This window comes from Eleutherodactylus coqui, chromosome 7 (genome assembly GCF_035609145.1).
Source record: "Eleutherodactylus coqui strain aEleCoq1 chromosome 7, aEleCoq1.hap1, whole genome shotgun sequence".
NCBI classification, from domain to species: Eukaryota; Metazoa; Chordata; class Amphibia; order Anura; family Eleutherodactylidae; genus Eleutherodactylus; species Eleutherodactylus coqui.
The window spans coordinates 199,422,517-199,445,803 of record NC_089843.1 but is presented as its reverse complement, the minus strand read 5'-3'; the positions used below and the strand labels follow the sequence as shown (position 1 = coordinate 199,445,803).

The window sequence follows — 23,287 nt, the reverse complement described above, 5'->3', positions numbered from 1 at the left end:
CGAGGCTCAGCCCGAGCCTGGCGGCAAAACGGCGCAGCGATAGAACGAGCCGGGGCGGCGAGGGAGCGAAGGAGTCTGGAGCGGTCGGAAGGAAGAAGGCGCCAAATTCAAACCGCGCACCGGAAGTAGCGCGTGCAAGGAGCCAGCGGTCACCAACGGTCGGGAGCATGGAGCGGAGGATGGGTCTGTCAGCGGCAGCGGGATCCGGAGCGACTGAGCAGCGTGCTGTCGGGCGCAGGACGACGCGAACCGGAGGAGGTGAGGAGCGGGGCAGAGCGGAGGAAGCGTCGGGGAGCGCGCGGTATGGCCGCAGGCTCAGGCAAGATGGCGGCGCCGCGTGTAGAGTAGAGCAGGTAGGAGCGCAAGGGGGAGGGGGCACATCAGCTTGGAGGGAGACAAGGCGTAGGGGGTTAGTCGCCAGGGGGGGCACAGGGGGGAGGGAGCCAAGTAGCCCATCGCATAGCGAGTTTAGCAGCGCAAGCAGCACAGCACGCAGCGCGTTAGCGGTAGGTAGAGGGGGGGGGTCAGCCCACGGGAGTGCAGTGAGAGCCCGCGTTATCGGCGCAGCCCCTTTCAGGCATCGGGCCATAGGGTAATTAACCCTTTGTATACCTCTAGTTCTGAGGGGTCCGTTTATGAGCAGCAAACCCGCCCACGGCCAGCATCCCACGACCGTACCCACGAGGTTTCACAACGCCATAGGCAAGGTGACCTCCGGCCATCGAGAGGTGAGCCCGCCTCCAGTAGGTCCCATAGCATTTGTTATGTGAACCCCAAGTATGTGTTCACGGCCGCTGACCCTTCCGGGTACTCTTCCCATAGCCCCGCTAGCCACACCGCTAACAGACGCCAGGGGCAAAATGCTAGGCGCAGGCAGAAGGAAAGGAGTGGTAGAGAGAGCTTCGGGCGCGACAGTGACAGCGAGCTAGGTAGGGTAGGCCCAGAGCGCGGTAGGGAAGCTTTCAGAGAGCAAGAGGCGCGCAGAGGCGATAGGCGTAGGGCGCGTCAGGCGTTTTACCAGCAAGAGAGCCAACGTCAGCCGGTGGCGGCGTCATCAACCATCCCGAGCGGGGATTACATACGCCGCAGGAGGCACGAGGACGAGCAGGAGCGGCCATATGGGGGCTATCCCGGAGCTACACAAGCAGGAGCGGCGCAGAGGGCTACACGTTCGAGGGATCGGCAGCCATCAAACAGACAGGACAGCAGGATCGGGAGTCGACTGGCGGGGACCACGCCCTTGGCGATGCCGGAGGTCGGTCGAGCCGGTGAGTGTGACTATAAAAAAGCTTGGTTTAATGTGATGGATCCCGCGAGAGCAGCGGACAAAAATGATTTGGTTACAGTTTTAAAGTCATTATTGACCAAGGTTGATTCAAGCGCAGCAGGGGGCGAGGGCCCGGCTGCGGTTGAGATGGTTTCTGAAACAGATCCGTTGGAAGGTTTGAGATATGCGGATTCGCTATTTTGTGGTGTTGCCCCTTTAGGGGTTGGTTTAACTGAGGATGTGTTGGAGAAAATCGGCAAAGGTGTATACGTTGATATTTGGTCGTTGTTATCCGCGGATCATGTTACTGTGGATAAGGAAAGATTAGCCGAACGCAACACGGAAAAGAAGCAAAAGGTTGCAAAAACGTTCGGTAATTGGTTACAGGCCTTTTCCGTATTGGCTTATGTTGCTTGTCAACATCAGCCGAACAAAGGCCCTGAATTAATGGTTTATTTGAATACGATTTTTAGCGCTTACAAATTACACGGCGGGACCGCGTGGTGGCGGTATGATGAGGATTTTCGGCGCCGTGTATCGGGTGTGAGTCATGTTAGCTGGGCGTCAAAAGCGACTGACGTGTGGATCCAGTTGATCTTGTCACAGCGTCCGCAAAAAGCGCCTTTTCAAGGGGGAGCCGCGGGGGGAAATCAACAGCCTGCTGCGGCCGCAACCCGACCTAACGGCTCATGTTGGCTTTTCAACGAGGGCCACTGCAGATTTCATGCCTCCTGCAGGTACAGGCACGAGTGCTCTGTCTGCGGAGGGCAACACGCGGCGATTCGCTGTTTCCGAAAGCAGAGAACGCCAGCAGTGGCGGGTGCCAGCGGAGCAACGAACACCGGTGAGAAGCAAGCGCCTGCTTCCGTGGTTAGACAAGTACCACAGAAGGCAGGAAGCAAAAATCCTTGAGCAAGGATTTTCTACTGGTTTTGTTATTCCTTTTGTTGAGCAGTCAGCCGTCACGTTATCTCGTAACTTAAAGTCCGCTGTTGAAAATCGAGAGCTCTTAATTGAAAAATTGTTTAAAGAGGTAGAAATGGGGCGCATGGCGGGCCCTTTCCCTGAACCGCCATTTCCCAATTTACGTGTGTCTCCGCTAGGCCTGGTACCCAAAAAGGAGACGGGCAAGTTCCGTCTGATCCATCATTTGTCCTTCCCAAAAGGGGAGTCGGTGAATGATGGTATTTCAAAAGAGCAAGCCTCAGTGGTTTATACGTCTTTTGATCACACGGTTCGTTTGGTTACCAAGGCAGGCAAGCGGGCGCAATTGGCGAAAACGGATATCGAATCCGCTTTCCGCTTATTGCCGGTTCACCCGGATTGTTTTCACCTTTTGGGTTGCATGATCGATAATTTTTTCTTTTATGACATGTGCCTGCCTATGGGTTGCTCGATTTCGTGTTATTTTTTCGAGCTGTTTAGTTCCTTCCTGGAATGGATCCTTAGGTATGAAACGGGTATCACGTCGGTGACGCATTATTTAGACGATTTTCTGTTTATCGCTACAGAAACGTCCGGTGTTAGGGGTTTTTGTTGAATACTTTCCAGGATCTCATGCAGCGTTTGGGGGTCCCGTTGTCGGCGGAAAAGACAATGGGCCCCGTGACTTGTTTAACCTTTTTGGGCATTGAAATTGACACGGCTGAAATGGTTTTTCGGTTACCAACGGAAAAAATAGCGCGGCTACGACAAGCAGTAGCGGACGTGGAACGGTGTAAAAAAGCCACTCTGCGCCAGTTTCAGGTTCTCATGGGGCTGCTTAACTTTGCTTGCAAGGTCATCCCCATGGGCCGCGCGTTTTCTAGACGGTTGTCTTTAGCTACAGCGGGGGTCAGCGAGCCCCACCATTTTATCCGGGTCACGCGCGGGATTAGAGATGATTTGCATATGTGGCGTTTTTTTTTGGAAACTTTCAACGGGCAAGTGTTGTGTCAAAAGGAGGAATGGTCGGGGGACGACGTCAACCTGTTTGCGGATGCGGCCGGTTCGGATGGTTTCGGAGTGATATTCAAAGACCATTGGTGCAGGGAGTCCTGGCCAAGGTCGTGGATACAGCATCAGCTGGTAAAAAATATTACGTTACTGGAATTCTTCCCGGTTGTGGTGGCCCTGGAGCTGTGGGGAGCGGAGCTCCAGGACAGCAAGATTTGTTTTTGGTCAGACAACGCGGCAGTTGTACGAATTATCAACAAACAGTCTTCGGGGTCTCAGCCGGTGTTGGCTTTATTGAGGCATGTCGTACTGATTTGTTTGCAACGGAATATATATTTACGCGCGAAGCACGTGCCGGGGTTTTTGAACGGAGCAGCTGACGCACTCTCTCGTTTTCAGATGGACTTGTTCAGGGAACGGCACCCACGGGCGGAGACCGTGGGGTTACGTTGCCCGCTTTTCTTATGGAGCCTAGTTGAGAGCAGTTGTTGAAGCTGGTGGAAGCGTCGGTTTCAAAGGGAACATGGAGAAGTTATAATACAGTCTGGTCTGCATGGTTGGCATTCACAGGTGGCCGCGTTGCGGGGGGCAGTAATGGATATGTTATCCGCGCTACGATCTCGTCGAGTGTCTTTTGACGTCGCCAAGAAACATTTGGCGGGTGTCGCCTTTTTGTTGAAGTTGCACGGGATAGAGGACGTTACAAAGGACTTTGCCATCCGGCAAATATTGCGCGGGTGGAAAAAGGACAAGCGGCGGGTAGATTCCCGCCGGCCCATTACGTACAATTTATTATGCAAGCTGCTGGACGTTTTGGAAACCACGTGCGTTAATGCAGAGGAAGCGTTGTTATTTAGAGCAGCATTCCTGTTAGCTTTTTTCGCAGCGTTAAGGATCAGCGAGTTAGTTCCCGCAAGTAAGAAGAAAGAGGGAGGCCTCCTCTTTAACGACGTGCTACTTTTAAACGATACATTACGTGTGCGCGTCAGTCGGTCAAAGACGGACATCTATGGCAGAGGCGAATGGCTGTCAATTGGCAGCCTGGGCGCACGTTGGTGTCCGGTGGACACGGTTAGGCGTTATTTGGCTTCAAGAGTCACAAGCGGGCAATTTTTGGTTCATGCGTCAGGACTACCGCTTACTCGTTTCCAATTTTCGTCGGTGTTACGCGCGTCGTTGCGCGAGGTAGGCCTAGAGGCTTCGGAGTTTGGCACTCATTCTTTCAGAATAGGTGCGGCAACGACGGCCGAGTTAGGCGGGATGAACGAAGTAGAAGTAAAAAGGTTGGGAAGATGGAGGTCTCAGGCATATAAATCGTATGTGAGGCCAGATCTGATGGTTATATGATATTTTTCGTCGGCCGTGAATTTTCTTTTGCTTGTTACGTTTTTTCCTAGCCATTTCGAGGTTTTTCTTGTGTTTTTTCTGTGCTTACTTCCAGCTGCGGAGCCGTGGAAGGTGTGGATCATAGGACATTCCTACATTTACTGGGCTGAAAAGAGGGCAGCCGTACGGCCATCAGGTCGGAGTCTGAATTTAACCGGAACTGCCGTAAATTGGCACGGAGTCCGAGGGCTTCAATGGCCTAGTTTGTTACGGATTGTTATGGACATCAGCAGGTGGACCCCCCGAAGAGTCGTACTGGTCGTTCATGCTGGGGGGAATGACCTAGGAAGGATGAAAATGAGAGACTTACTGGTCATCATGAAGCAAGACTTGCTAAGGTTCCGGGATTGCTTCCAAGAAGGAATTTTGGTTTGGTCAGATATAGTGGCCAGAAGGAGTTGGCGAGGAGTGCGCGATCCGGAAGCGATAGATAGGGTCAGGAGATTAATTAATTTGAAGATTTCAAAGTTTGTGCAGTCACTAGGTGACATCGCTATCAGACATTGGGAGTTGGAAGAAAAGGAGAGAGGAGCACTCAGAGATGATGGAGTCCACCTGAGCGATGTCGGTCTGGACACTTTTCTGTCGGGTTTGCAAGATGGGGTGGAGATGGCTTTGGCACGAGTTGGTGGGGTGGGGCGTCATGCGTAGGAGTAAACGACGCATTCCGCGTGGCCTGGAGTTTTTTCCATGCTGGAGAAGGAGAGTCGAGGAAGGTTAGCAGCCAAGGACCTGGGCTCACGAATTTCCTCAGGACTATTGTGGACTCAAAGTTGGACGTTTACGGCATGGAAAAGGTTTTTTCTCATAAAGGTTTTTCTTAATTGAATAAAGTTTTGATAAGCGTTGGTTTAATAAAGCTGTGGCCTACCCCACAATTTTACCCAACAGAAGGTCTGATGGTTATTTTAGTTATTTTAGTTAAGTAAGCGAGCATAGAGGTAAGGTTATTTGTCGTTAGTCTCTTATGCCGTGAAATGAATTAATGAGACGGCATGGGACGAGCGACAAGGGGGATAGGAATGGGTTAAAGGAGAAGCGAGCGAAGGTGGGCGGAGCTAGGACAGCAAAGGGAAAAGGGGAGAAGAAGGAAGTGGAGCTCAGTGCAGCGGTGAACAGCGTGGAAGAAGGATATAAGAAGAGAAGCACCCACCCGCCCGCCCGCCCCGAGGCAGGGTGAGGAAGGATGAGCGACGTTGATGTTATTTGTTTTTTAGTTCGGATCAAGGTTTTTCTGTTTTTTGTTTTTTCTCGGAAGTTGTCACAGCTACGTTAGGCCTGGAGTTTTTTCCATGCTGGAGAAGGAGAGTCGAGGAAGGTTAGCAGCCAAGGACCTGGGCTCACGAATTTCCTCGGGACTATTGTGGACTCAAAGTTGGACGTTTACGGCATGGAAAAGGTTTTTTCTCATAAAGGTTTTTCTTAATTTAATAAAGTTTTGATAAGCGTTGGTTTAATAAAGCTGTGGCCTACCCCACAATTTTACCCAACAGAAGGTCTGATGGTTATTTTAGTTATTTTAGTTAAGTAAGCGAGCAAAGAGGTAAGGTTATTTGTCGCTAGTCCCTGGGCGATATGGATAGATGCCCGGAGCTCACCCCTATTTACTAGGTGGTTACAGACAGGGACATGTGAGTAACACGTTTAAACCACAATCGTAAAGAGAAACAACAATCCCGGAGCCCGCCCCCCCCCCCCCCCTTTTTGTTTTATTTTCTCTTTCTCCCGTGTCATAGATACCTACCCTCCCTTACCACCCCCCCCCCCTTACCCTCCCCTCATTCCCCTGTTTGTAGACCTTATAAAATATCACAGACAAACATGATATAGTTCAACTCGAAATTGATTTATTAAGTTTCATTATCAAAGTTATTTTTACATTGCTTTGAGATCAGGCAAAAGTTTCCCCCCCTCCATGAAACCAATAAAACCTATATTGAATAAAATAAAAATGATGCAGTTACCGGTAGTTCTGCAGCTTCTTGGTGGAAATAAAGACCATCTCCCGTCTCCCAGCTGCAGCAGAGACTGACTAAAATGGCTGCCAAGCTCGGTATTAATGCTTCTAAATTGATGACATCACAATGGAGTGACATCAGCCTGCCATACACCTGGCTCATGACATCACAAAGGAGTGACATCATCAGCCTTCCAAACACCTGGCTCAATTGCATACAGTATGTATGTATGTATGTATGTATGTATGTGAGTCTATCTATCTATCTATCTTTATTATTTATGTAGAATATAGATATGGATTATTTCTAAATTACAGATTTTGTAGATATAGAATAAAGATAGATTTAAGATTGTTTGTGTGTGTGTGTGTGTGTGTATGTGTATATATATATATATATATATATAATGTATATATGTAAAAAAAATATAAAATCTGTAGTTATGTATGGCGGGCGGGAAAAAAAGGCCTGCTGTATGTTTTTAAGTTCTTCGGATGACCATGCCGCTCTAATATTCTCCTTACTAGGGTCTACTAATGCTGGCCCAGGGGAAGGCAATAAAGCCCTATGGGGCCGAAGCCAATTTCCCTTATTTTAGGTAAAAAGTTTCCATCCGTCCCCACTGGAAATGCGGCCGGCTGAAGAGATCCCTCCAACCGACCGACCGACGCACCTTCAGAGACAAACTAGTGCTTGCTTCTAGTGTCATCGCCGGCTTAACCATCCTTTGTAGGGAGCTGACGAGTCCTGCAGCAGCAGGCTCTGCAAGCCTAGGATGCGTGAGCACGGTGCAAGAGGAAGGACTGAGGGTGTGAGGCTGGGCGCGGTTGAGAAGGCGTGGGGCGGGGCTATGGAAAGTTTAAAAGCTCTTCCAGCTGCCTGGGTGCATTGTGGGTGCGCCCAGAGTGCTGGCTGAGCGTGTTGCCTCAAGCCTTGGAAGTGGAGTTGGGCGGACCGGGCTACAGGTGAAACCCGTTTCGGGTTAACGCTTCTCGGCCTTTTGGCTAAGATCAAGTGTACCTGGTACAGGCGGTCTTAGTCAGAAGGTAACTCGGGTACCCCTCTCCTCTGCCTGGCGGGATCGCCCACTCCGGTGGGCTTCACCTGCCTGCTGCTATCGGGGAGAGGGATTAGTCCCAGGGTAAACGGGTTGCGATCCCCCTGCCTCTTCTGGTCTCCGGGCCAGAGGAGGGCGCTATATTTTGTGGTGTCACAAAGCGGTTTTGTGACTTACCCTTTCTACAAACATGGGCGAAAGCCCACAAGAAATACCGGCATATGCGCGGATTAAGAACACAGTACGTGTCTCTTACGAATAGTGCGGATACACGTGGCCTGAGGTATGTGGTTGAGGACGTGCTACAAGGAGTATTTAATGTGCAAAAGAGAGAGATTCTAGCGATCCAAGACTACCCCAAGCGACGGATCTATGACGTTACCCTAACTGAAACTGGCATATTTCGAGATCTGGTGGCGGCCATCCCAGAGAAGAAAGATCCGAAGCTTGAGGGGGTCTTGCTGGTCGAGCACGTCCTCGACATAACTAAACTCGTGGTGATTAAGATGTATTCTCCTTACATTGACGTGAAAGAGGTTGAGGCTTTCCTATCACGATATTTTAAATCCGTCAGATGTATGGGAAAAATTATGAACGAGTTTGGTATCTGGACCTCAAAGTGGCGTTTCCAGGCCACGTGTATAAGTGACCCCAGTTGGCCGGGGGGAGTGATCTTACAGCCCGCGCGTTTTAAATTGGGCAAAGTGAATGGCGACCTGTACTTTGCGGGAATGCCCGACTTCTGCAGGGTTTGTTCAACATACGGTCACCAAAAAGAAAACTGTGCGAGTACTTGCAAGAAATGTGGGGGCACTGATCACGAGACAAGCGAGTGCAAAAAAGGCAAAGGTTGTTATTTCTGCGGCGGTGTTGGTCACCTCTACACGTTTTGCCCCCACAGAGCACAGAAGACGGAGCAGCAAGGGCGACCCGGACCGAAGGAGCAGCCAGGGCAGCCAGATGACCGGAACGCACCCCCCCAGGGAGAGGAACCTGAGGAGATGGAGGTCTCCAGTGGACCCCCCCAGACCGGTAAGGAGCAGCGGAGCATAAAGAGGAGGGTGAGTGACCGGCGGACAGGCTCTCCCTCCCGGGAAACCGGTGGAGGTGGTAGAGCCGGGGAAGCCGGTCCAGGCCCTCCCAAGATGCCCGCTCAAGCGGTGCCTGAGGTGGAGGACCCAGGGGGCACGGCGGCAGCAACACAAAAAAGGCGGAAAGGCTCAGGAGGCAGGCTCTATTCGGAGGTGGTGCAGGGGGGAACCCCGGAGATCCCGACGAAGTCGGAGGACCCGGGGAAAGTACCCCCTGCGGAGTCATCGCAGAAGGCCCCTCCCCCTCCCTGCCAGGAGGGGGCGCGGGGTGCCTCCTCCGTGAGCACAGAGACACGTGAGAGCCAAGTACCCACCCCGGCGGAGGGGACAGATATGAGCATGGGAGCTGGCCTGCTAGCCCCCTTGGAGTTCCCAGTAGGAATCGAGTCAGTGTGGGACTTTACACAAATCCCTCTCTCGGGCACCGTAGGGGGTCCACTAAGCGAGGTAGGTTCCTCTCCAGCATCGACATTCACGATGGACTCGGATGCGGGGGGGTGTGAGAGTGTCAGCGAGGTCTTTGGCTTGCCCGGGGACTTCTGAGCAGAGACCCACACATTTCCTAGTCCCCCATGGCTGCTCTATCGGGACTCACGTTTAACGTCAGAAGTATCGAGAGCCACGTGAGGAGGGTCGCCCTCTTCAACTACCTGACGATTTTCGCTGCCTCCGTCTTTTTCCTGCAGGAGTGCGGGATCCCGCATAGAGCCCAGTACAAAAAATACCAAGAGGACTGGGTACATGGACCGTCGGTCTGGTCCGGCTCTAACGAGACCAGATCGGCGGGGGTCGCCATTCTTTTTAAAGGAAACGTTTTAATTGACGTTATTAACGAAATTTTACCAGGCAGAATTTTATTGGTCAAAGCTTTTATTAACGGAGTAAAGTGGCAGTTTTTAAATTTTTATGGTGCAACAGATAAAAACACCCGAGCAGAAATGTTAGAGATTTTACCCCTTTTTTTAAACGATTCAGATCCTCTGATTTTAGCGGGAGATTTTAATTGTGTTTTAAAGGGGGAACGCCGGCTTTCAAGCTCAGTGAGCAGAAATTATGATAAAACCTCAGCCTTGCTAAAAAACATCATCTCAGACGCCAAGCTCACTGATGCTTACAAAAAATGCAACCCCAATGCATCAGAGGAAGCCGGCGTTACCTGGAGCAACAGACTGTGCAGCTCCAGGATCGATTTTATGTTCTGCTCTTACCAAGTACTGCCTTTTAGATGTGACCTTTTTACCAATGTTTTCTCGGATCATAAGCTTTTATATTTTAAAGTTGATTCAGTTTTAAAGAGAAAATCCGGTAAGAATGCCTGGAAGTTTAACGTGTCCCTTTTAGAAGATCCGCAGGTTTTATCTGATTTTATCACTTTTTATAAAGACTGCAGGCGAATAAAAGATCCCAACACTCCCACCAGCCAGTGGTGGGAGAAGATGAAACTGAAAATAAAAACATTTTTTATTAAGGTTGGGATCGCTAAAGCTAAAGCAAAACGTACATTTTATTCTAATCTGAATACTCGCCTGCAGACCCTGTATAAGTTCAGAGAACATGACATAGAGGTGGACCACGAGATCATCGAGGTGAAGAAAGAGATCGCCCGGTGCCTGGAGCAGAGGGGAAAAGAAATTATATTCCGTACGAAAGTGCAACACCTGGAGGAGAACGAGACCTGCTCCAGGTACTTCTTCAAGAAGATAAGAGACAAGCGGACAGTCCTCGATGATCTCGGTGGCACCAAGGACATACAGGGTATTTTAAAGAAAGTGTATGGTTTTTATGCGGATCTTTTTAATACTAAACCTGTTGACAGTGATTTTATGAATGACTCGTTGAAGGAGATTACCGACGTTTTAGATCCTGGTTCTCGTGAGATTTTACTAAGGGACATCACAGAACAGGAGATTTTAGACACTATTAAAAGTTTTAAACCAGGTAAGGTGCCTGGGCCCGATGGTATACCCATAGAGTTTTATGTCACCTTTTTTGGTATTTTTAAGGATGACCTTTTCTCCCTTTTTACTGAGGTTTTTATGTCTAAAGCCCTCCCGGGGTCCTGGAAGAAGGGTGACGTGTCTCTTTTATACAAGAAAGGAGACAAGATGGACATCAAGAACTGGAGACCGATCACCCTTCTGAACAGTGACTACAAGATAATGGCCAAAATATGTGCAAACCGCCTCAAGACCGTAATAAGCAAAGTTGTACACCCCAACCAGGTCTGTGGGGTGCCCGGGAGGGCAATATGGGAGAATCTTAACCTGATCAAAGATTGTATTAGCGACACAAAATCAAGAAGCGGAAAAATGGCAATTTTAACTATCGACTTTGAAAAAGCCTTTGACCGCGTGTCGCATTTTTATCTTTTTAAGGTTTTAGAGAGAATAGGTATACCGGAAGGTTTTTTATTGTCTTTAAAAGCGTTTTACAACAACTGCACGAGTAGAATTTTAGTCAATGGTTTTAGGACACAGGAAGTGCTTTTAAACTCCGGGGTGAAGCAGGGGTGTCCCTTGTCCCCACTACTTTTTATATGCGCATTAGAGCCTCTTTTATGCACCATACGGCGGGACAAGCAGATCCGTGGGATCCCCCTGCCCGGCGGGGGGGGGGATTGAGGCTAAAGTAGTGGGGTACATGGACGATGTGGCAATCCTCGGAAGGGAAACCCTGTCGATCCAGAAGACTATTAGACAAATTGAGTTTTATTGCTGCGCCTCGGGTTTTAAAGTCAATTTTAACAAAAGTAGTGTTTTAAACATCGGGGACCTGCCCTTGCCAGATGTCCCCATTCCTGTGTCCGACTCGGTGCAGATTTTAGGAATCTACTTCAACGAGGATAACAGAGGTCTTAACAGCTGGGACTTGGTGGCACAAAAGATAAACAAGAAAATCTGTATGTGGAGCATGCGGCAGCTGACCATGGAGGGGAAGGTTTTAATCACCAAATCTGTGTTTTTACCTATTTTATTGTATCTGAGCTTAGTGTTTCCCCCTCCTGGCAGAGTTTTTAATAAAATTGTTAAAGCATGCTTCACATTTTTATGGAGCTCCAAGATGGAGAAACTAAGCAGGGAAATCGTGATGAAGCCGAAGGAGATGGGAGGAAAAGATTTCCCTGATTTTAAAGCCTTTTTATATACAAAGTATTTTAGTTTGTGTATTGGTGCTCTTTTTAAAAACCACTATTGGTCCTATTTTATCCGGTATAACACAGGCTATTTTATGAGGAGGAACAATTGGTTCAAGACGGTTTTAAATTCCCCTTACTCTTTTAATCTGCCCGGAGAATACAAGATTTTAGAGAAAATAGCGATTTTATATGATTTTACTGGCAAAAGCCCACAAGTTTTAATGAATAGTAAAGTCATTTTAAAGGATATTAAGAAAAGTGGTTTTTATGTTCAAGTAAGTAATTTTTTTCTCAAGTAATTTTTTATTGAACATTTTCAAGATATACATAGCATTGCGTACATACACATGGCATGTAAGTATACATAGGAAAGAAAGGACAAATTGTATCAGCATTTTCCTTGTAGTGTTTGATATTTGTTCGGAGCATAATGTTTACATCTTTATACATTATAATGATTGCAAGTTAGCATATGTATATAATAAGCTTAACGTTACCTTATAACTCTCAAACATGCATTATTGTCTGGATTTGTACTACATAATCTTTCCTATTGTAGTAGGATTTCGTAAGGTATGAGGCGATGTAAGCCTTAGTCGATTACCTGAAAAAATGTTAATTTTCTATAAACCAAAATTTTCTATTCAAACTTTAAACTGTTCTTTTAATTCAAACTGCTGCCAGTGTTTCCAGTTTTGGTCAAAATTATGCAGATTATTATTGTTTTTTGCGTAAATTTTCTCGTATATGTGGTGGTCTGCTATCATGTCTAATAGATCTTTAATCAAAGGGGGGGATTCCATTCTCCATTTTTTTGCAATAATATTTTTTGCTGCTAAGAGGAAGTGACAAACCCATTTTCTTTTCTCTTTGGGAATAGAGTCACACTCTAGAAGTAGTAGGGCCAATTGTGGGGAGTACGGCAACCTCACTACAGTGATATTTTGTATATTGTTGAAAACCTCTCTCCAAAACGGCTGAATTCTGGGGCATAACCAAAACAGATGATAAAGAGATCCTTCTCCTCCACATCTCCTCCAGCATTCACTGTCTGCGTTTTGAAAGCATCTTGCTAGTTTTGTCGGTGTATAGTACCATCTAGAAACCACCTTTTGGTGGGTCTGGAGTAAGTTGGCTGAGAGGGTGGCCTTATTCGCCCACCTAAATGATTTCAGCCACTCCGAAGGATGGAAACTCTTCCCCAAATCTCTCTCCCAGTTTATTAAGTGCATTTTTTTCACATTATTCATATTTCCAGTTATGCTATCGTATAATATTCTGGTCATTGAAATAGGGGAGGTAATGCATTTCTGGAGAAGAGATTCTAGTTGTTTAGGGAGAGTACATCTCTCTAGATGGGAGTTTTTGAGAAACATGGCGATCTTCATATAAGAATATGCTTCTGTGTTTGGTAAATTGAATCTTTCCTGGATTGCGCTAAAGGAGAGAGGTTTATCCATATCAAAGAGGTCTGACACGTATTTAATCCCTCTCCTGCTCCACTCTTTGGTGTTTATATCCTGTATGAAATATGAGAGAGTTTCTAGAGGGAGTTGTGTGAGTGAGCCTTTGGGGTCGGATTTGTATTTGCTTGCTAGAAGGTTCCAGCAGTGCAGAGTTTCCTCCACTATGGGAGGGAGGTTTTGTGCCAATAATGGCGTGATCCTCTCTGGGTATAGGGTGGTCAGACTAGAGGCCAGTATAAGAGAGCTTAGAGTTCTGTTACGGTTTCTATGCTTTTCTATGTGTCCCCAGGGAGGGAGTTGTGAATCTCTCAGCAAAGCGCTAGATTGGTTTATGATAATTGCTTGATAGTAAGTTAGAAGATTTGGGACTCCCAAGCCCCCTTGCCCTCTGTGTAAATGCATGATTGATGCTGCTATCCTGGGTTTTTTCCCATTCCAAATAAACTCTGATAATTGTTTTTGGAAGATGGCAATTGTGTTCTTGGGAATAGGATGAGATAGTGTGCGGAAGAAGTAAAGAATCTTCGGCAGGATCAACATTTTATACATTGCTATCCTCCCGAACCAAGAGAGTTCTTTTTTGGCCAAGTCTTCCAATTCTTTTTTGAGCTTATTTACTAGTGGCTCTAAATTGGATGATATGATCTTTGTCTTAGATTGGCATATTTTGATTCCTAAATAAGGGATTTCTGTATGCCACTGAAAAAGGAATTCTTTTTGAATGTTTAGTTTTAGTTTCTTGTCTATATTGATTCCTAATATTTGCGACTTGTCTGAGTTCAATTTGTAGTAAGAAACGCTGCTAAACTGCGATATGCATTCTCGTATCTTTCTCAAGGAGTTTAAGGGGTCGCTTAGGGTTAGAATGATATCATCGGCAAAGAGTCCGATTTTATGTTGGCGTGAACTAGCTGGTATTCCTCTGATTTTGGTGGCTAACCTAATTGACTCTGCCAGGGGCTCTATGATCATCACAAACAGGGGGGAAAGGGGGCACCCTTGGCGGGTACCGTTAGTTATGAAAAAGGGGGAGGACATGGCCCCGTCTACCAACACTCTAGCGGATGGTTTCGTATAGAGGGCTCGAACTGCTTGCAGATAGTTTTCCCCCACTCCAAATTTTTTGAGGACCGCAAATGCGAACCCCCAATGGACCCTGTCGAACGCCTTCTCCGCGTCCAAGGAAAGGAGGAGAGAAGGCGTCCGACTTGAGCCCATAATTTCCACTAGGTTTTGGGTTCTTCTTGCACCGTCTGCAGCATTTCTACCCTTTGTAAACCCCACCTGATCGCTATGAATTATCTCCTGCAAGACCTCTAGTAATCTCAGGGCCAATATCTTCGAGTACAGTTTTGTGTCGGTGTTCAGAAGCGAAATAGGTCTAAAGTTAGCTGGCGTTGTAGGGGCCTTGCCCGGTTTAGGTAGCGTTATTATTATGGCTTGGAGCATCTCCTCGGGCATTGTACCTTTTGTCATAGCCTCGTTAAAAATGGAGGTTAGATATGGGGATAGGATGGGAGCAAAGGATTTATAATATTCATTTGACAGCCCATCTGGTCCCGGAGATTTATGATGTTTGGATATATTTATAGCTTTGTTGACTTCGTACATGGAAATTGGTTTGTTAAGAGCTTGTTTTTGCAGGCCCAGCGAGGGAAGAGCCAATCCGCTCAGGAAATTGTCTATGATTTCCGGTGTAGGTTGAGGAGTCTTCATACAATCTTTCAGATTGTACAAACTGGCGTAGAATTTTTGGAATTGTTCCGCAATTTGCTGTGGGTGGGAAATCTGTATTGTAGGATTTTTACCGCAATTTATGTGAGGAATCTTGGCTTTTATTTGCTTTTTTTTTTACCATATTTGCCATTAATTTTGATGGTTTATCAATATTAGCGTAAAAGTTAGCTTTGGAATAAGTAAGACTTCTGTTAAAATCATCTAATAAAATTTGCCTTAATTCTCTCCTCAATGGGATTAGCTCCGACTGGAGATTATTTTGAGGGATGTCCTGTTCAATTTTTTCCTGTTTTTTGATTTTGTCCAGTATCGTGCTGATTCTGGCTTGTTTATTTTTCCGTTCTTGCGCCTTTAACTTTATCAGGGTTCCCCTAATCACTGCCTTATGGGCATTCCAAAGAGTGAAACTATTTATTTCTGGGTTTACATTTAGAGCAAAGTATTCCAACAACGCTTTTTTAATTTGATCTTGGGCGCTAGGAGTTTTAAATAGATTTATGTAATTACGCCACACTCTCGTGGGATTGAAAGGGGCGTTAATGTTGAGGATCATGTGGGTAGGGGAGTGATCTGACCACGTGGTTGTTCCTATGGAAGAGTTTGATATAGACATAAGAGTCCATCTATCTACTATGAATAGATCTATTCGAGAAAAGGTCTTGTGTCTCGGGGAAAAGAAAGTAAATTCTTTTGAAGTGGTATTAAGGCATCTGAAAGTATCGTACAGACCTTCTTTGTGTAACCAAGGTTGTAAGACTGCGGCTGTTCTGTTAGATGCTGTGGTATCTAGTGCTTTGTTTGGGATTATGTTGAAGTCCCCGCAGATAATTAATTTGCCTTTTTGAATCTTCCTGACTTTTTTTATTGTTTTGTTTAGAAAAGATATCTGAGAGCTGTTTGGGGCATAAATATTAGCAAGCGTAAATGGAATATCCTTAAGTAAGCCCTGCAGGATGATATATCTCCCCTTAGGGTCAGATATTTGCTCTGCTATGGAGACGCGGAGACCCTCTCTGAAGGCTATTAATACTCCTGCGTGCTTTTTGTTCTGAGCGCTGGCCGAAAAAATCTGGGGAAAATTTTTATTTTTAAATTTAGGGGAGGTTAGTTCTGTGAAGTGCGTTTCCTGTACGCAGAGTATATCTACTCTATTTGTTTTGGCGTCTCTCCAGATCATTGATCTCTTAAATGGAGTATTTAGTCCCTTTGCATTTTGTGAATAAATTTTAATAGACAAAATAAATTTTTACGGAAAGCTTAGTGTTAAAGTTTCGTCTGGCAGCTGAAATGAAAAACAAAACAATGCAAATATAAAACATTAAACCAAGTATAGGTCTTCTCTTGGGTAGTAATATGCTAATTGACTACTGTCCAGTTGGTGTAAGACCTGTATATTCCAACAGTCAAACCTATATAAGGTGTCAAGTTCAACCTGTTGTGTTGTGTTTGGGGGGTAAAAGTCCGCCTTGCAGGGTAAGACCCTTCTTTTACTCACGCTTCTTGAAGCCCCAGCTAGACAAAACGGCGGTAGTTCATTCCGGGTTGGTTTGTTCTCCTCTTGGTGGCGTTGAGGGTAGTGAGCGTCTATTAGATGGAGTTTGGGATCCTTGAGGTTTAACAGCATGCATCACATCTTTAAGCGGAATGTCCCATTTCGCTAGAATTTTTTCACCTGCTTCTGGGGAGGAAATAATATGCATGACATTATTTTTATGGATCAAAATTTTTGTCAGGAAACCCCACTTGTAAGGGATTTTGGCTGATCTCAGTGCTGCGGTTACCATCGCAAAGGATTTACGAGCTTGTATTGTGGACTGTGATAAATCTGTAAATAAATTGATGTTCGCATATGGAGACGGTAGCGGATGGGTTTTCCTGGAAGTCATCATTAATTCCTCTTTTATATGAAAAAAGTGCAGTCTAGCTATCACGTCTCTTGGAACAGAATCTGGCAAGAAGCTCGGTTTTGCAAGTCTGTGGATCCTGTCAATTATACAGTCCTGATCGCTGGTGTCGGGAAGAATGGTTTTGATCAATTTAGTGAGAAACTTTTTTAGCTCTGTTTGAGGAACACTCTCAGGAACACCTCTTATTTTGATGTTGTTCCTCCTGCTCCTGTCCTCCATATCGGTTAGTTTACTTTTAATGAGCTCTACTTCTTGCTCTAAAGCATAATGAGCATCTATTAAGTTGTTATGAGATGCTGTTATTTCACTCATTTTATTTTCAACATGGTCTGTACGGATTTCCATGTCTTGTATAGAGCTATTAACTGTGGCAGAGAGGGTTTGAAAGTCCTTCTGTAAGGATCCATGCAATGCAAGAATCATATTTTTAATAAAATCCTCAGACGCTGGGAGACTAGAGGAGGGAACACTGTGAATTAAATCCTCTTCAAAGGTAAGTCGCTGGTGACTTGTATTTGATGAGGAGGAGAAGCGGGGTCTCTGTTTTTCCGGGCTTATGGAGGGAGAGGGGGCTGACAGTGGGGAATGAGGGCTGATCAGCGCCGTTTTAAGTGGCTCTGCTGTGCTGTCATGAAGCCTTTCGGCTTTGTCACTCACCCCTTCCTGCCGACGAGCTCCCGGAGAGCCTCCGCTCTGTGTTTCAGCGTTGACAGCTCGTGCCTCCGCTGTCTTTGGAGATGCTGTCGGTGTTTGCAGATCTTCTCTGTCTGCTTCTGTGCTTTTGCGCGGGACGGCGCCATCTTTGTCGGCATGCTGTGCTTGTGCCGAGCCGCGGGAGGAGAAGAAGTCCGACACTTTGTTCAGCGGTGTCTTTGCATTCTTCCTCTTTGGCATGATGCTCCTTGGAGGTTTATGAGATTGTTCTTGCAGTTTTTTCCGTGCTGGGATAGCTGGGAGTCGCTTTTGAAGGGTCTCAAAGACGGAGCTGAGATCTACACGTCTCTCACTCTCCGCATCAGGCCACGCCCCCGTCCAAGTAAGTAATTTTAACGAAAGACAAAGCAAAGAAACTTGGACAATGGTTAATTATTATATTTTTAATTCACAGAAATATCTGGTCTGGAGCTGCGTCCATGACTGTCTTCCGTGCCGGGCATTCCAGCATCGTAGAGGTTTGACCAGCACTGCCGCGTGCCCAAGACCAGGATGTGCAGGAGAAGAAACAACGACCCACCTGATGTGGACCTGCTATATCACAAAGAGAGTATGGACTAAGATATTGCCGTTACTGATTAAGATAACAGGACTCAAGAGACTAACATTAGATGCCGTCCTGTATGGATGCTTGGAATGCCCCACACGGACTCAGAAAATTATGACATGGAAGATGGTCAATTCGGTCAAAGCAGCTCTATGGAAATCCAGAAACATTTTAGTTTTTAAACATGAAATTTTAACTGTGAAGGACATTTTAGCCATTACTCTTAATGAGATGCACCAGTACTTTTTAGTGGATAAGAAAAATCCCAGTTTTAGCGAGAAAATGGCTTTTATCAGAATGGAGCTCCATAATATGATGCCACCAAGTGCCCTTTTATGTGATATTAACTTGTTCTGTATTTTTAACATGTATTTTATGTAGACGAATGTTTTAAATGGTATGTTTTAATGTGTTGTTTAATATGTTTTAATGTACTGTTTTTAACAATTGCAAAACACCAATTAACAATAAAAACACCCCCCATATGGAGGGCTTGTCAACTTAAAAAAAAAAAAAAATCTGTTCTTATCAGTTTAATATCTGATACGTCCCCTATCTGGGGACCATATATTAAATGGATTTTTAGAACAGGGAGCTGGAAAAAGAGCTTGCTCTGTCCACTCCACGCATTGACCTGGTATTGCAGTACCTCCAGGACCGCTGCACCCCCTTTCCTACAACAGTTTCCAAAAGCAGAAAAACAAAACCGACGAGCAAGAGGTGCAGCACAGCTGTGGCGGCTGCTGCTACCACCACCCAAGCACTTTGATTGACACTCAGCCCGTCTGCTCGCAACATTGTATCCACTGAGCAGCTGCGTCTGCCAGAGTGTGCACAGCACAGGTACAACTGGAAGCAAAACAACACACACACACCAGTTCATATGGCAGCCGCACTCTATAGTTCGTACCTACCGCTGCGCTAATAGCCAAGTTGGAAACATCGGGCAGGCACAGCGTATCCTGGCAGCCTGCGTCTGTATGCTCCACGTATTCGGGTCATGGGTGTATGTGCAGGGGATGCGGTCGCACCTGGGGCCCGGAGCCCTAGGGGGCCCATAAAGTCTCTCTTCCCCACATTGCAAACCAATGCTATCAATGAAGCTTTATAGTTTGGGGGCCCAGTTCCAGACTTTGTACTGGGGCCCCGCAGCTTCTAGTTACACCTCCGGATCAGGATAATGCTAGGCCATTCCAACCAGCCTGTGTGAGTGACCTGCAGTCGCTGGTAGTCGAAAAGCGGCCGCCCGGCCGGCCCTGGATGCGCGCTTCAGAGTGGACAGACAGCAGCGGACCCCCAATCACACAGGCCCAAGGCTTGCTATGTAGCACGGAATACCTCATTGGACTGCAGCGCTCCACGCGGGCTGAGATACACGCTCCACGTGGGATGGGCAGTATTCGTCCATGAAGATCCAGGCCAACGCTTAGAGATGGAGCAACACTCAGGGAGCAAAGAAGTCCAACGAACGGACGTCTACTTTACAAGGATGTATTGCTTTATTCAATGCATGGACACAAACAGTTCAACCGCTCGATTACAGACCGCAGTCAATACAGTAAAGAAAGAAATGTGTCTGTTTAATGTAAACTTGCATGGAGCTCGTTTCTCAGCCACTGACTGACTGAATGCTGCTGCTGCATGTCTGAAACGTGGTCTAACGTTACATGCACCACCAGGGATAAGGCCTTGCCTATAAGCATTCCCCAGCTGGCAAAAACGGAACCTCCCTGCCTATTCCTCACCATGGAAGAACGGAACCTACCTTTTTTTTTAAAAAAAAAGAAAGCCACAGCAGCAGCCAACTAGATTTTGGTAGGCCGCTGTCTCCCCCTTGTGTGCTGCATAAAAAATGCACTCCGCTAAAAATAACAATGATCCACGAAATAGAGCGTATGGAGAGAATGAGGCTTCGAGATGAGCCGTCAGGCTATGATAAATTGTATCACACCTGGGCGATATGGATAGATGCCCGGAGCTCACCCCTATTTACTAGGTGGTTACAGACAGGGACATGTGAGTAACACGTTTAAACCACAATCGTAAAGAGAAACAACAATCCCGGAGCCTGCCCCCCCCCCCCTTTTTGTTTTATTTTCTCTTTCTCCCGTATCATAGATACCTACCCTCCCTTACCACTCTCCCCCTTACCCTCCCCTCATTCCCCTGTTTGTAGACCTTATAAAATATCACAGACAAACATGATATAGTTCAACTCGAAATTGATTTATTAAGTTTCATTGTCAAAGTTATTTTTACATTGCTTTGAGATAAGGCAAAAGTTTCCCCCCCTCCATGAAACCAATAAAACCTATATTGAATAAAATAAAAATGATGCAGTTACCGGTAGTTCTGCAGCTTCTTGGTGGAAATAAAGACCATCTCCCGTATCCCAGCTGCAGCAGAGGCTGACTGAAATGGCTGCCAAGCCCGGTATTAATGCTTCTAAATTGATGACATCACAATGGAGTGACATCAGCCTGCCATACACCTGGCTCATGACATCACAAAGGAGTGACATCATCAGCCTTCCAAACACCTGGCTCATTTGCATACAGTATGTATGTGAGTCTATCTATCTTTATTAATTATGTATAATATAGATAAGGATTATTTCTGAATTACAGATTTTGTAGATATAGATTAAAGATAGATTTAAGATTGTGTGTGTGTGTGTGTGTGTATATATATATATATATAATGTATATATGTAAAAAAATATATAAAATCTGTAGTTATGTATGTATGGCGGGAAAAAAAGGCCTGCTGTATGTTTTTAAGTTCTTCGGATGACCATGCCGCTCTAATATTCTCCTTACTAGGGTCTACTAATGCCGGCCCAGGGGAAGGCAATAAAGCCCTATGGGGCCGAAGCCAATTTCCCTTATTTTAGGTAAAAAGTTTCCATCCGTCCCCACTGGAAATGCGGCCGGCCGAAGAGATCCCTCCAACCGACCGGCCGACGCACCTTCAGAGACAAACTAGTGCTTGCTTCTAGTGTCATCGCCGGCTTAACCATCCTGTGTAGGGAGCTGACGAGTCCTGCAGCAGCAGCAGCAGGCTCTGCAAGCCTAGGATGAGGGCGCGCTTGAGAAGGCGTGGGGCGGGGCTATGCAAAGTTTTACAATTGTCCCAGCTGCCTGGGTGCATTGTGGGTGCGCCCAGAGTGCTGGCTGAGCGTGTTGCCTCAAGCCTTGGAAGAAGTGGAGTTGGGCGGGCTGGGCTACAGGTGAAACTCGTTTCGGGTTATCGCTTCTCGGCCTTTTGGCTAAGATCAAGTGTACCTGGTACAGGCGGTCTTAGTCAGAAGGTAACTCGGGTACCCCGCTCCTCTGCCTGGTGGGATCGCCCACTCCGGTGGGCTTCACCCGCCTGCTGCTATCGGGGAGAGGGATTAGTCCCAGGGTAAACGGGTTGCGATCCCCCTGCCTCTTCTGGTCTCCGGGCCAGAGGAGGGCGATTATTTATTGTATATCACAAAGCGGCTTTGTGATTTTACCATCTCTTAAAAATGGGCGAGGGCCCACACGATATACCGGCTTATGCGCTGATTAAGAACACGATACGTGTCTCTTTTTTGGATAGTGCGGACACACGTGGCTTGAGGTATGTGGTCGAGGACGTGCTTAAAGGGGCGTTTAACGTGCAGAAACGCGAAATACTAGCAATACAAGATTACCCCAAGCGTCGGATCTATGACGTGACTTTTACTGAAAACGGCATTTTTCGTGATTTGTTGGCAGCGATTGCGGAGAAAAAAGATCCGAGGCTTGAGGGTGTCTTGCTAGTCGAGCACGTCCTTGACATCACTAAACTCGTAGTGATTAAGATTTATTCTCCTTACATTGACGTGAAAGAGGTCGAAGATTTCCTGCTCCGTTATTTTAAATCAGTCAGATGTATGGGAAAGATTATGAACAAGTTTGGTATTTGGACCTCAAAATGGCGTTTCCAAGCCACGTGTGTAAGTGACCCCAGTCGGCCCGGGGGAGTGATCTTACCTCCCGCGCGTTTTAAATTGGGGAAAGTGAATGGCGACCTGTACTTTGCGGGAATGCCTGACTTCTGCACCAAAAAGAAAATTGCGCAAGTACATGTAAGAAATGTGGGGGCACAGACCATGAAACGAGTTAATGTAAGAAAGGAAAAGGGTGCTTTTTTTGCGGCGGTGTTGGTCACCTCTACTCGTCTTGTCCCCACAGAGCACAGAAGGCGGAGCAGCAAGGGCGACCCAGACCCGAGGAGCGGCCAGGGCAGCCAGAGAACCTAACAACACCCCCCCAGGGAGAGGAACCTGAGGAGATGGAGGTCTCCAGTGGACCCCCCCAAGAAGGACGGTTTGGAGCAGCGGAGCATCAAGCGGAGGGTGAGTGACCGGCGGACAGGCTTTCCCTCCCGGGAAACCAGTGGAGGTAGTAGGGCCAAGGAAGCCGGTCCGGACCCTCCCAAGATGCCCGCTCAAGCGGTGCCTGAGGCGGAGGACCCGGGGGGCACGGTGGCAGCAGCAGCAAACAAAAAGAGGAAAGGCTCGGGCGGAAGGTTATACTCGGAGGTGGTACAGGGGGGAACTTCGGAGATCCCGGCGGAGCCGGAGGACCCGGAGAAAGTACCCCCTGCGGTGTCATCACAGAGGGCCCTTCCCCCTCCCCGGCAGGAGGGGGCGGGGGGAGCCACCTCCGAGAACGGTGGATCAGGAACGAGCCGAGTACCCACCCCGAAAGAAGGGGAAGAGATGGAGACGGGAGCTGGCCTGCTAGCCCCTTGGAGATTCCGGAGGGAATACAATCGATATGGGATCTCACGCAGATCCCTCTCTCGGGCACCGTAGGGGGTCCACTTAGTGAGGTAGGTTCCTCTCCAGCATCCCTGCTTACGATGGATTCGGATGCGGGGGGGTGCGAGAGTGCCAGCGAGGTCTTTGGCTTGCCCGGAGACTTCTAAGAGAAGACCCTCGTTATCACCTAGTCTCTAATGGCTGCTCTATCGGGACTCACTTTTAACGTCAGAAGCATCGAGAGCCACGTGAGGAGGGTCGCCCTCTTCAGCTATCTGACAATTTTTGCTGCCTCCGTTTTCTTCCTGCAGG

The 23,287-nt window shown here is 47.2% G+C and overlaps 1 non-coding gene across 1 annotated transcript; it reads left to right on the top strand.

Annotated features, from left to right (window-relative positions):
* The first annotated feature begins 18,689 nt into the window (after positions 1-18,689).
* LOC136574151 (U2 spliceosomal RNA) lies at positions 18,690-18,872 on the top strand. Its single transcript, XR_010786266.1, has one exon. It is a non-coding gene; the product is annotated as a U2 spliceosomal RNA (small nuclear RNA).
* Positions 18,873-23,287: the final 4,415 nt, after the last annotated feature.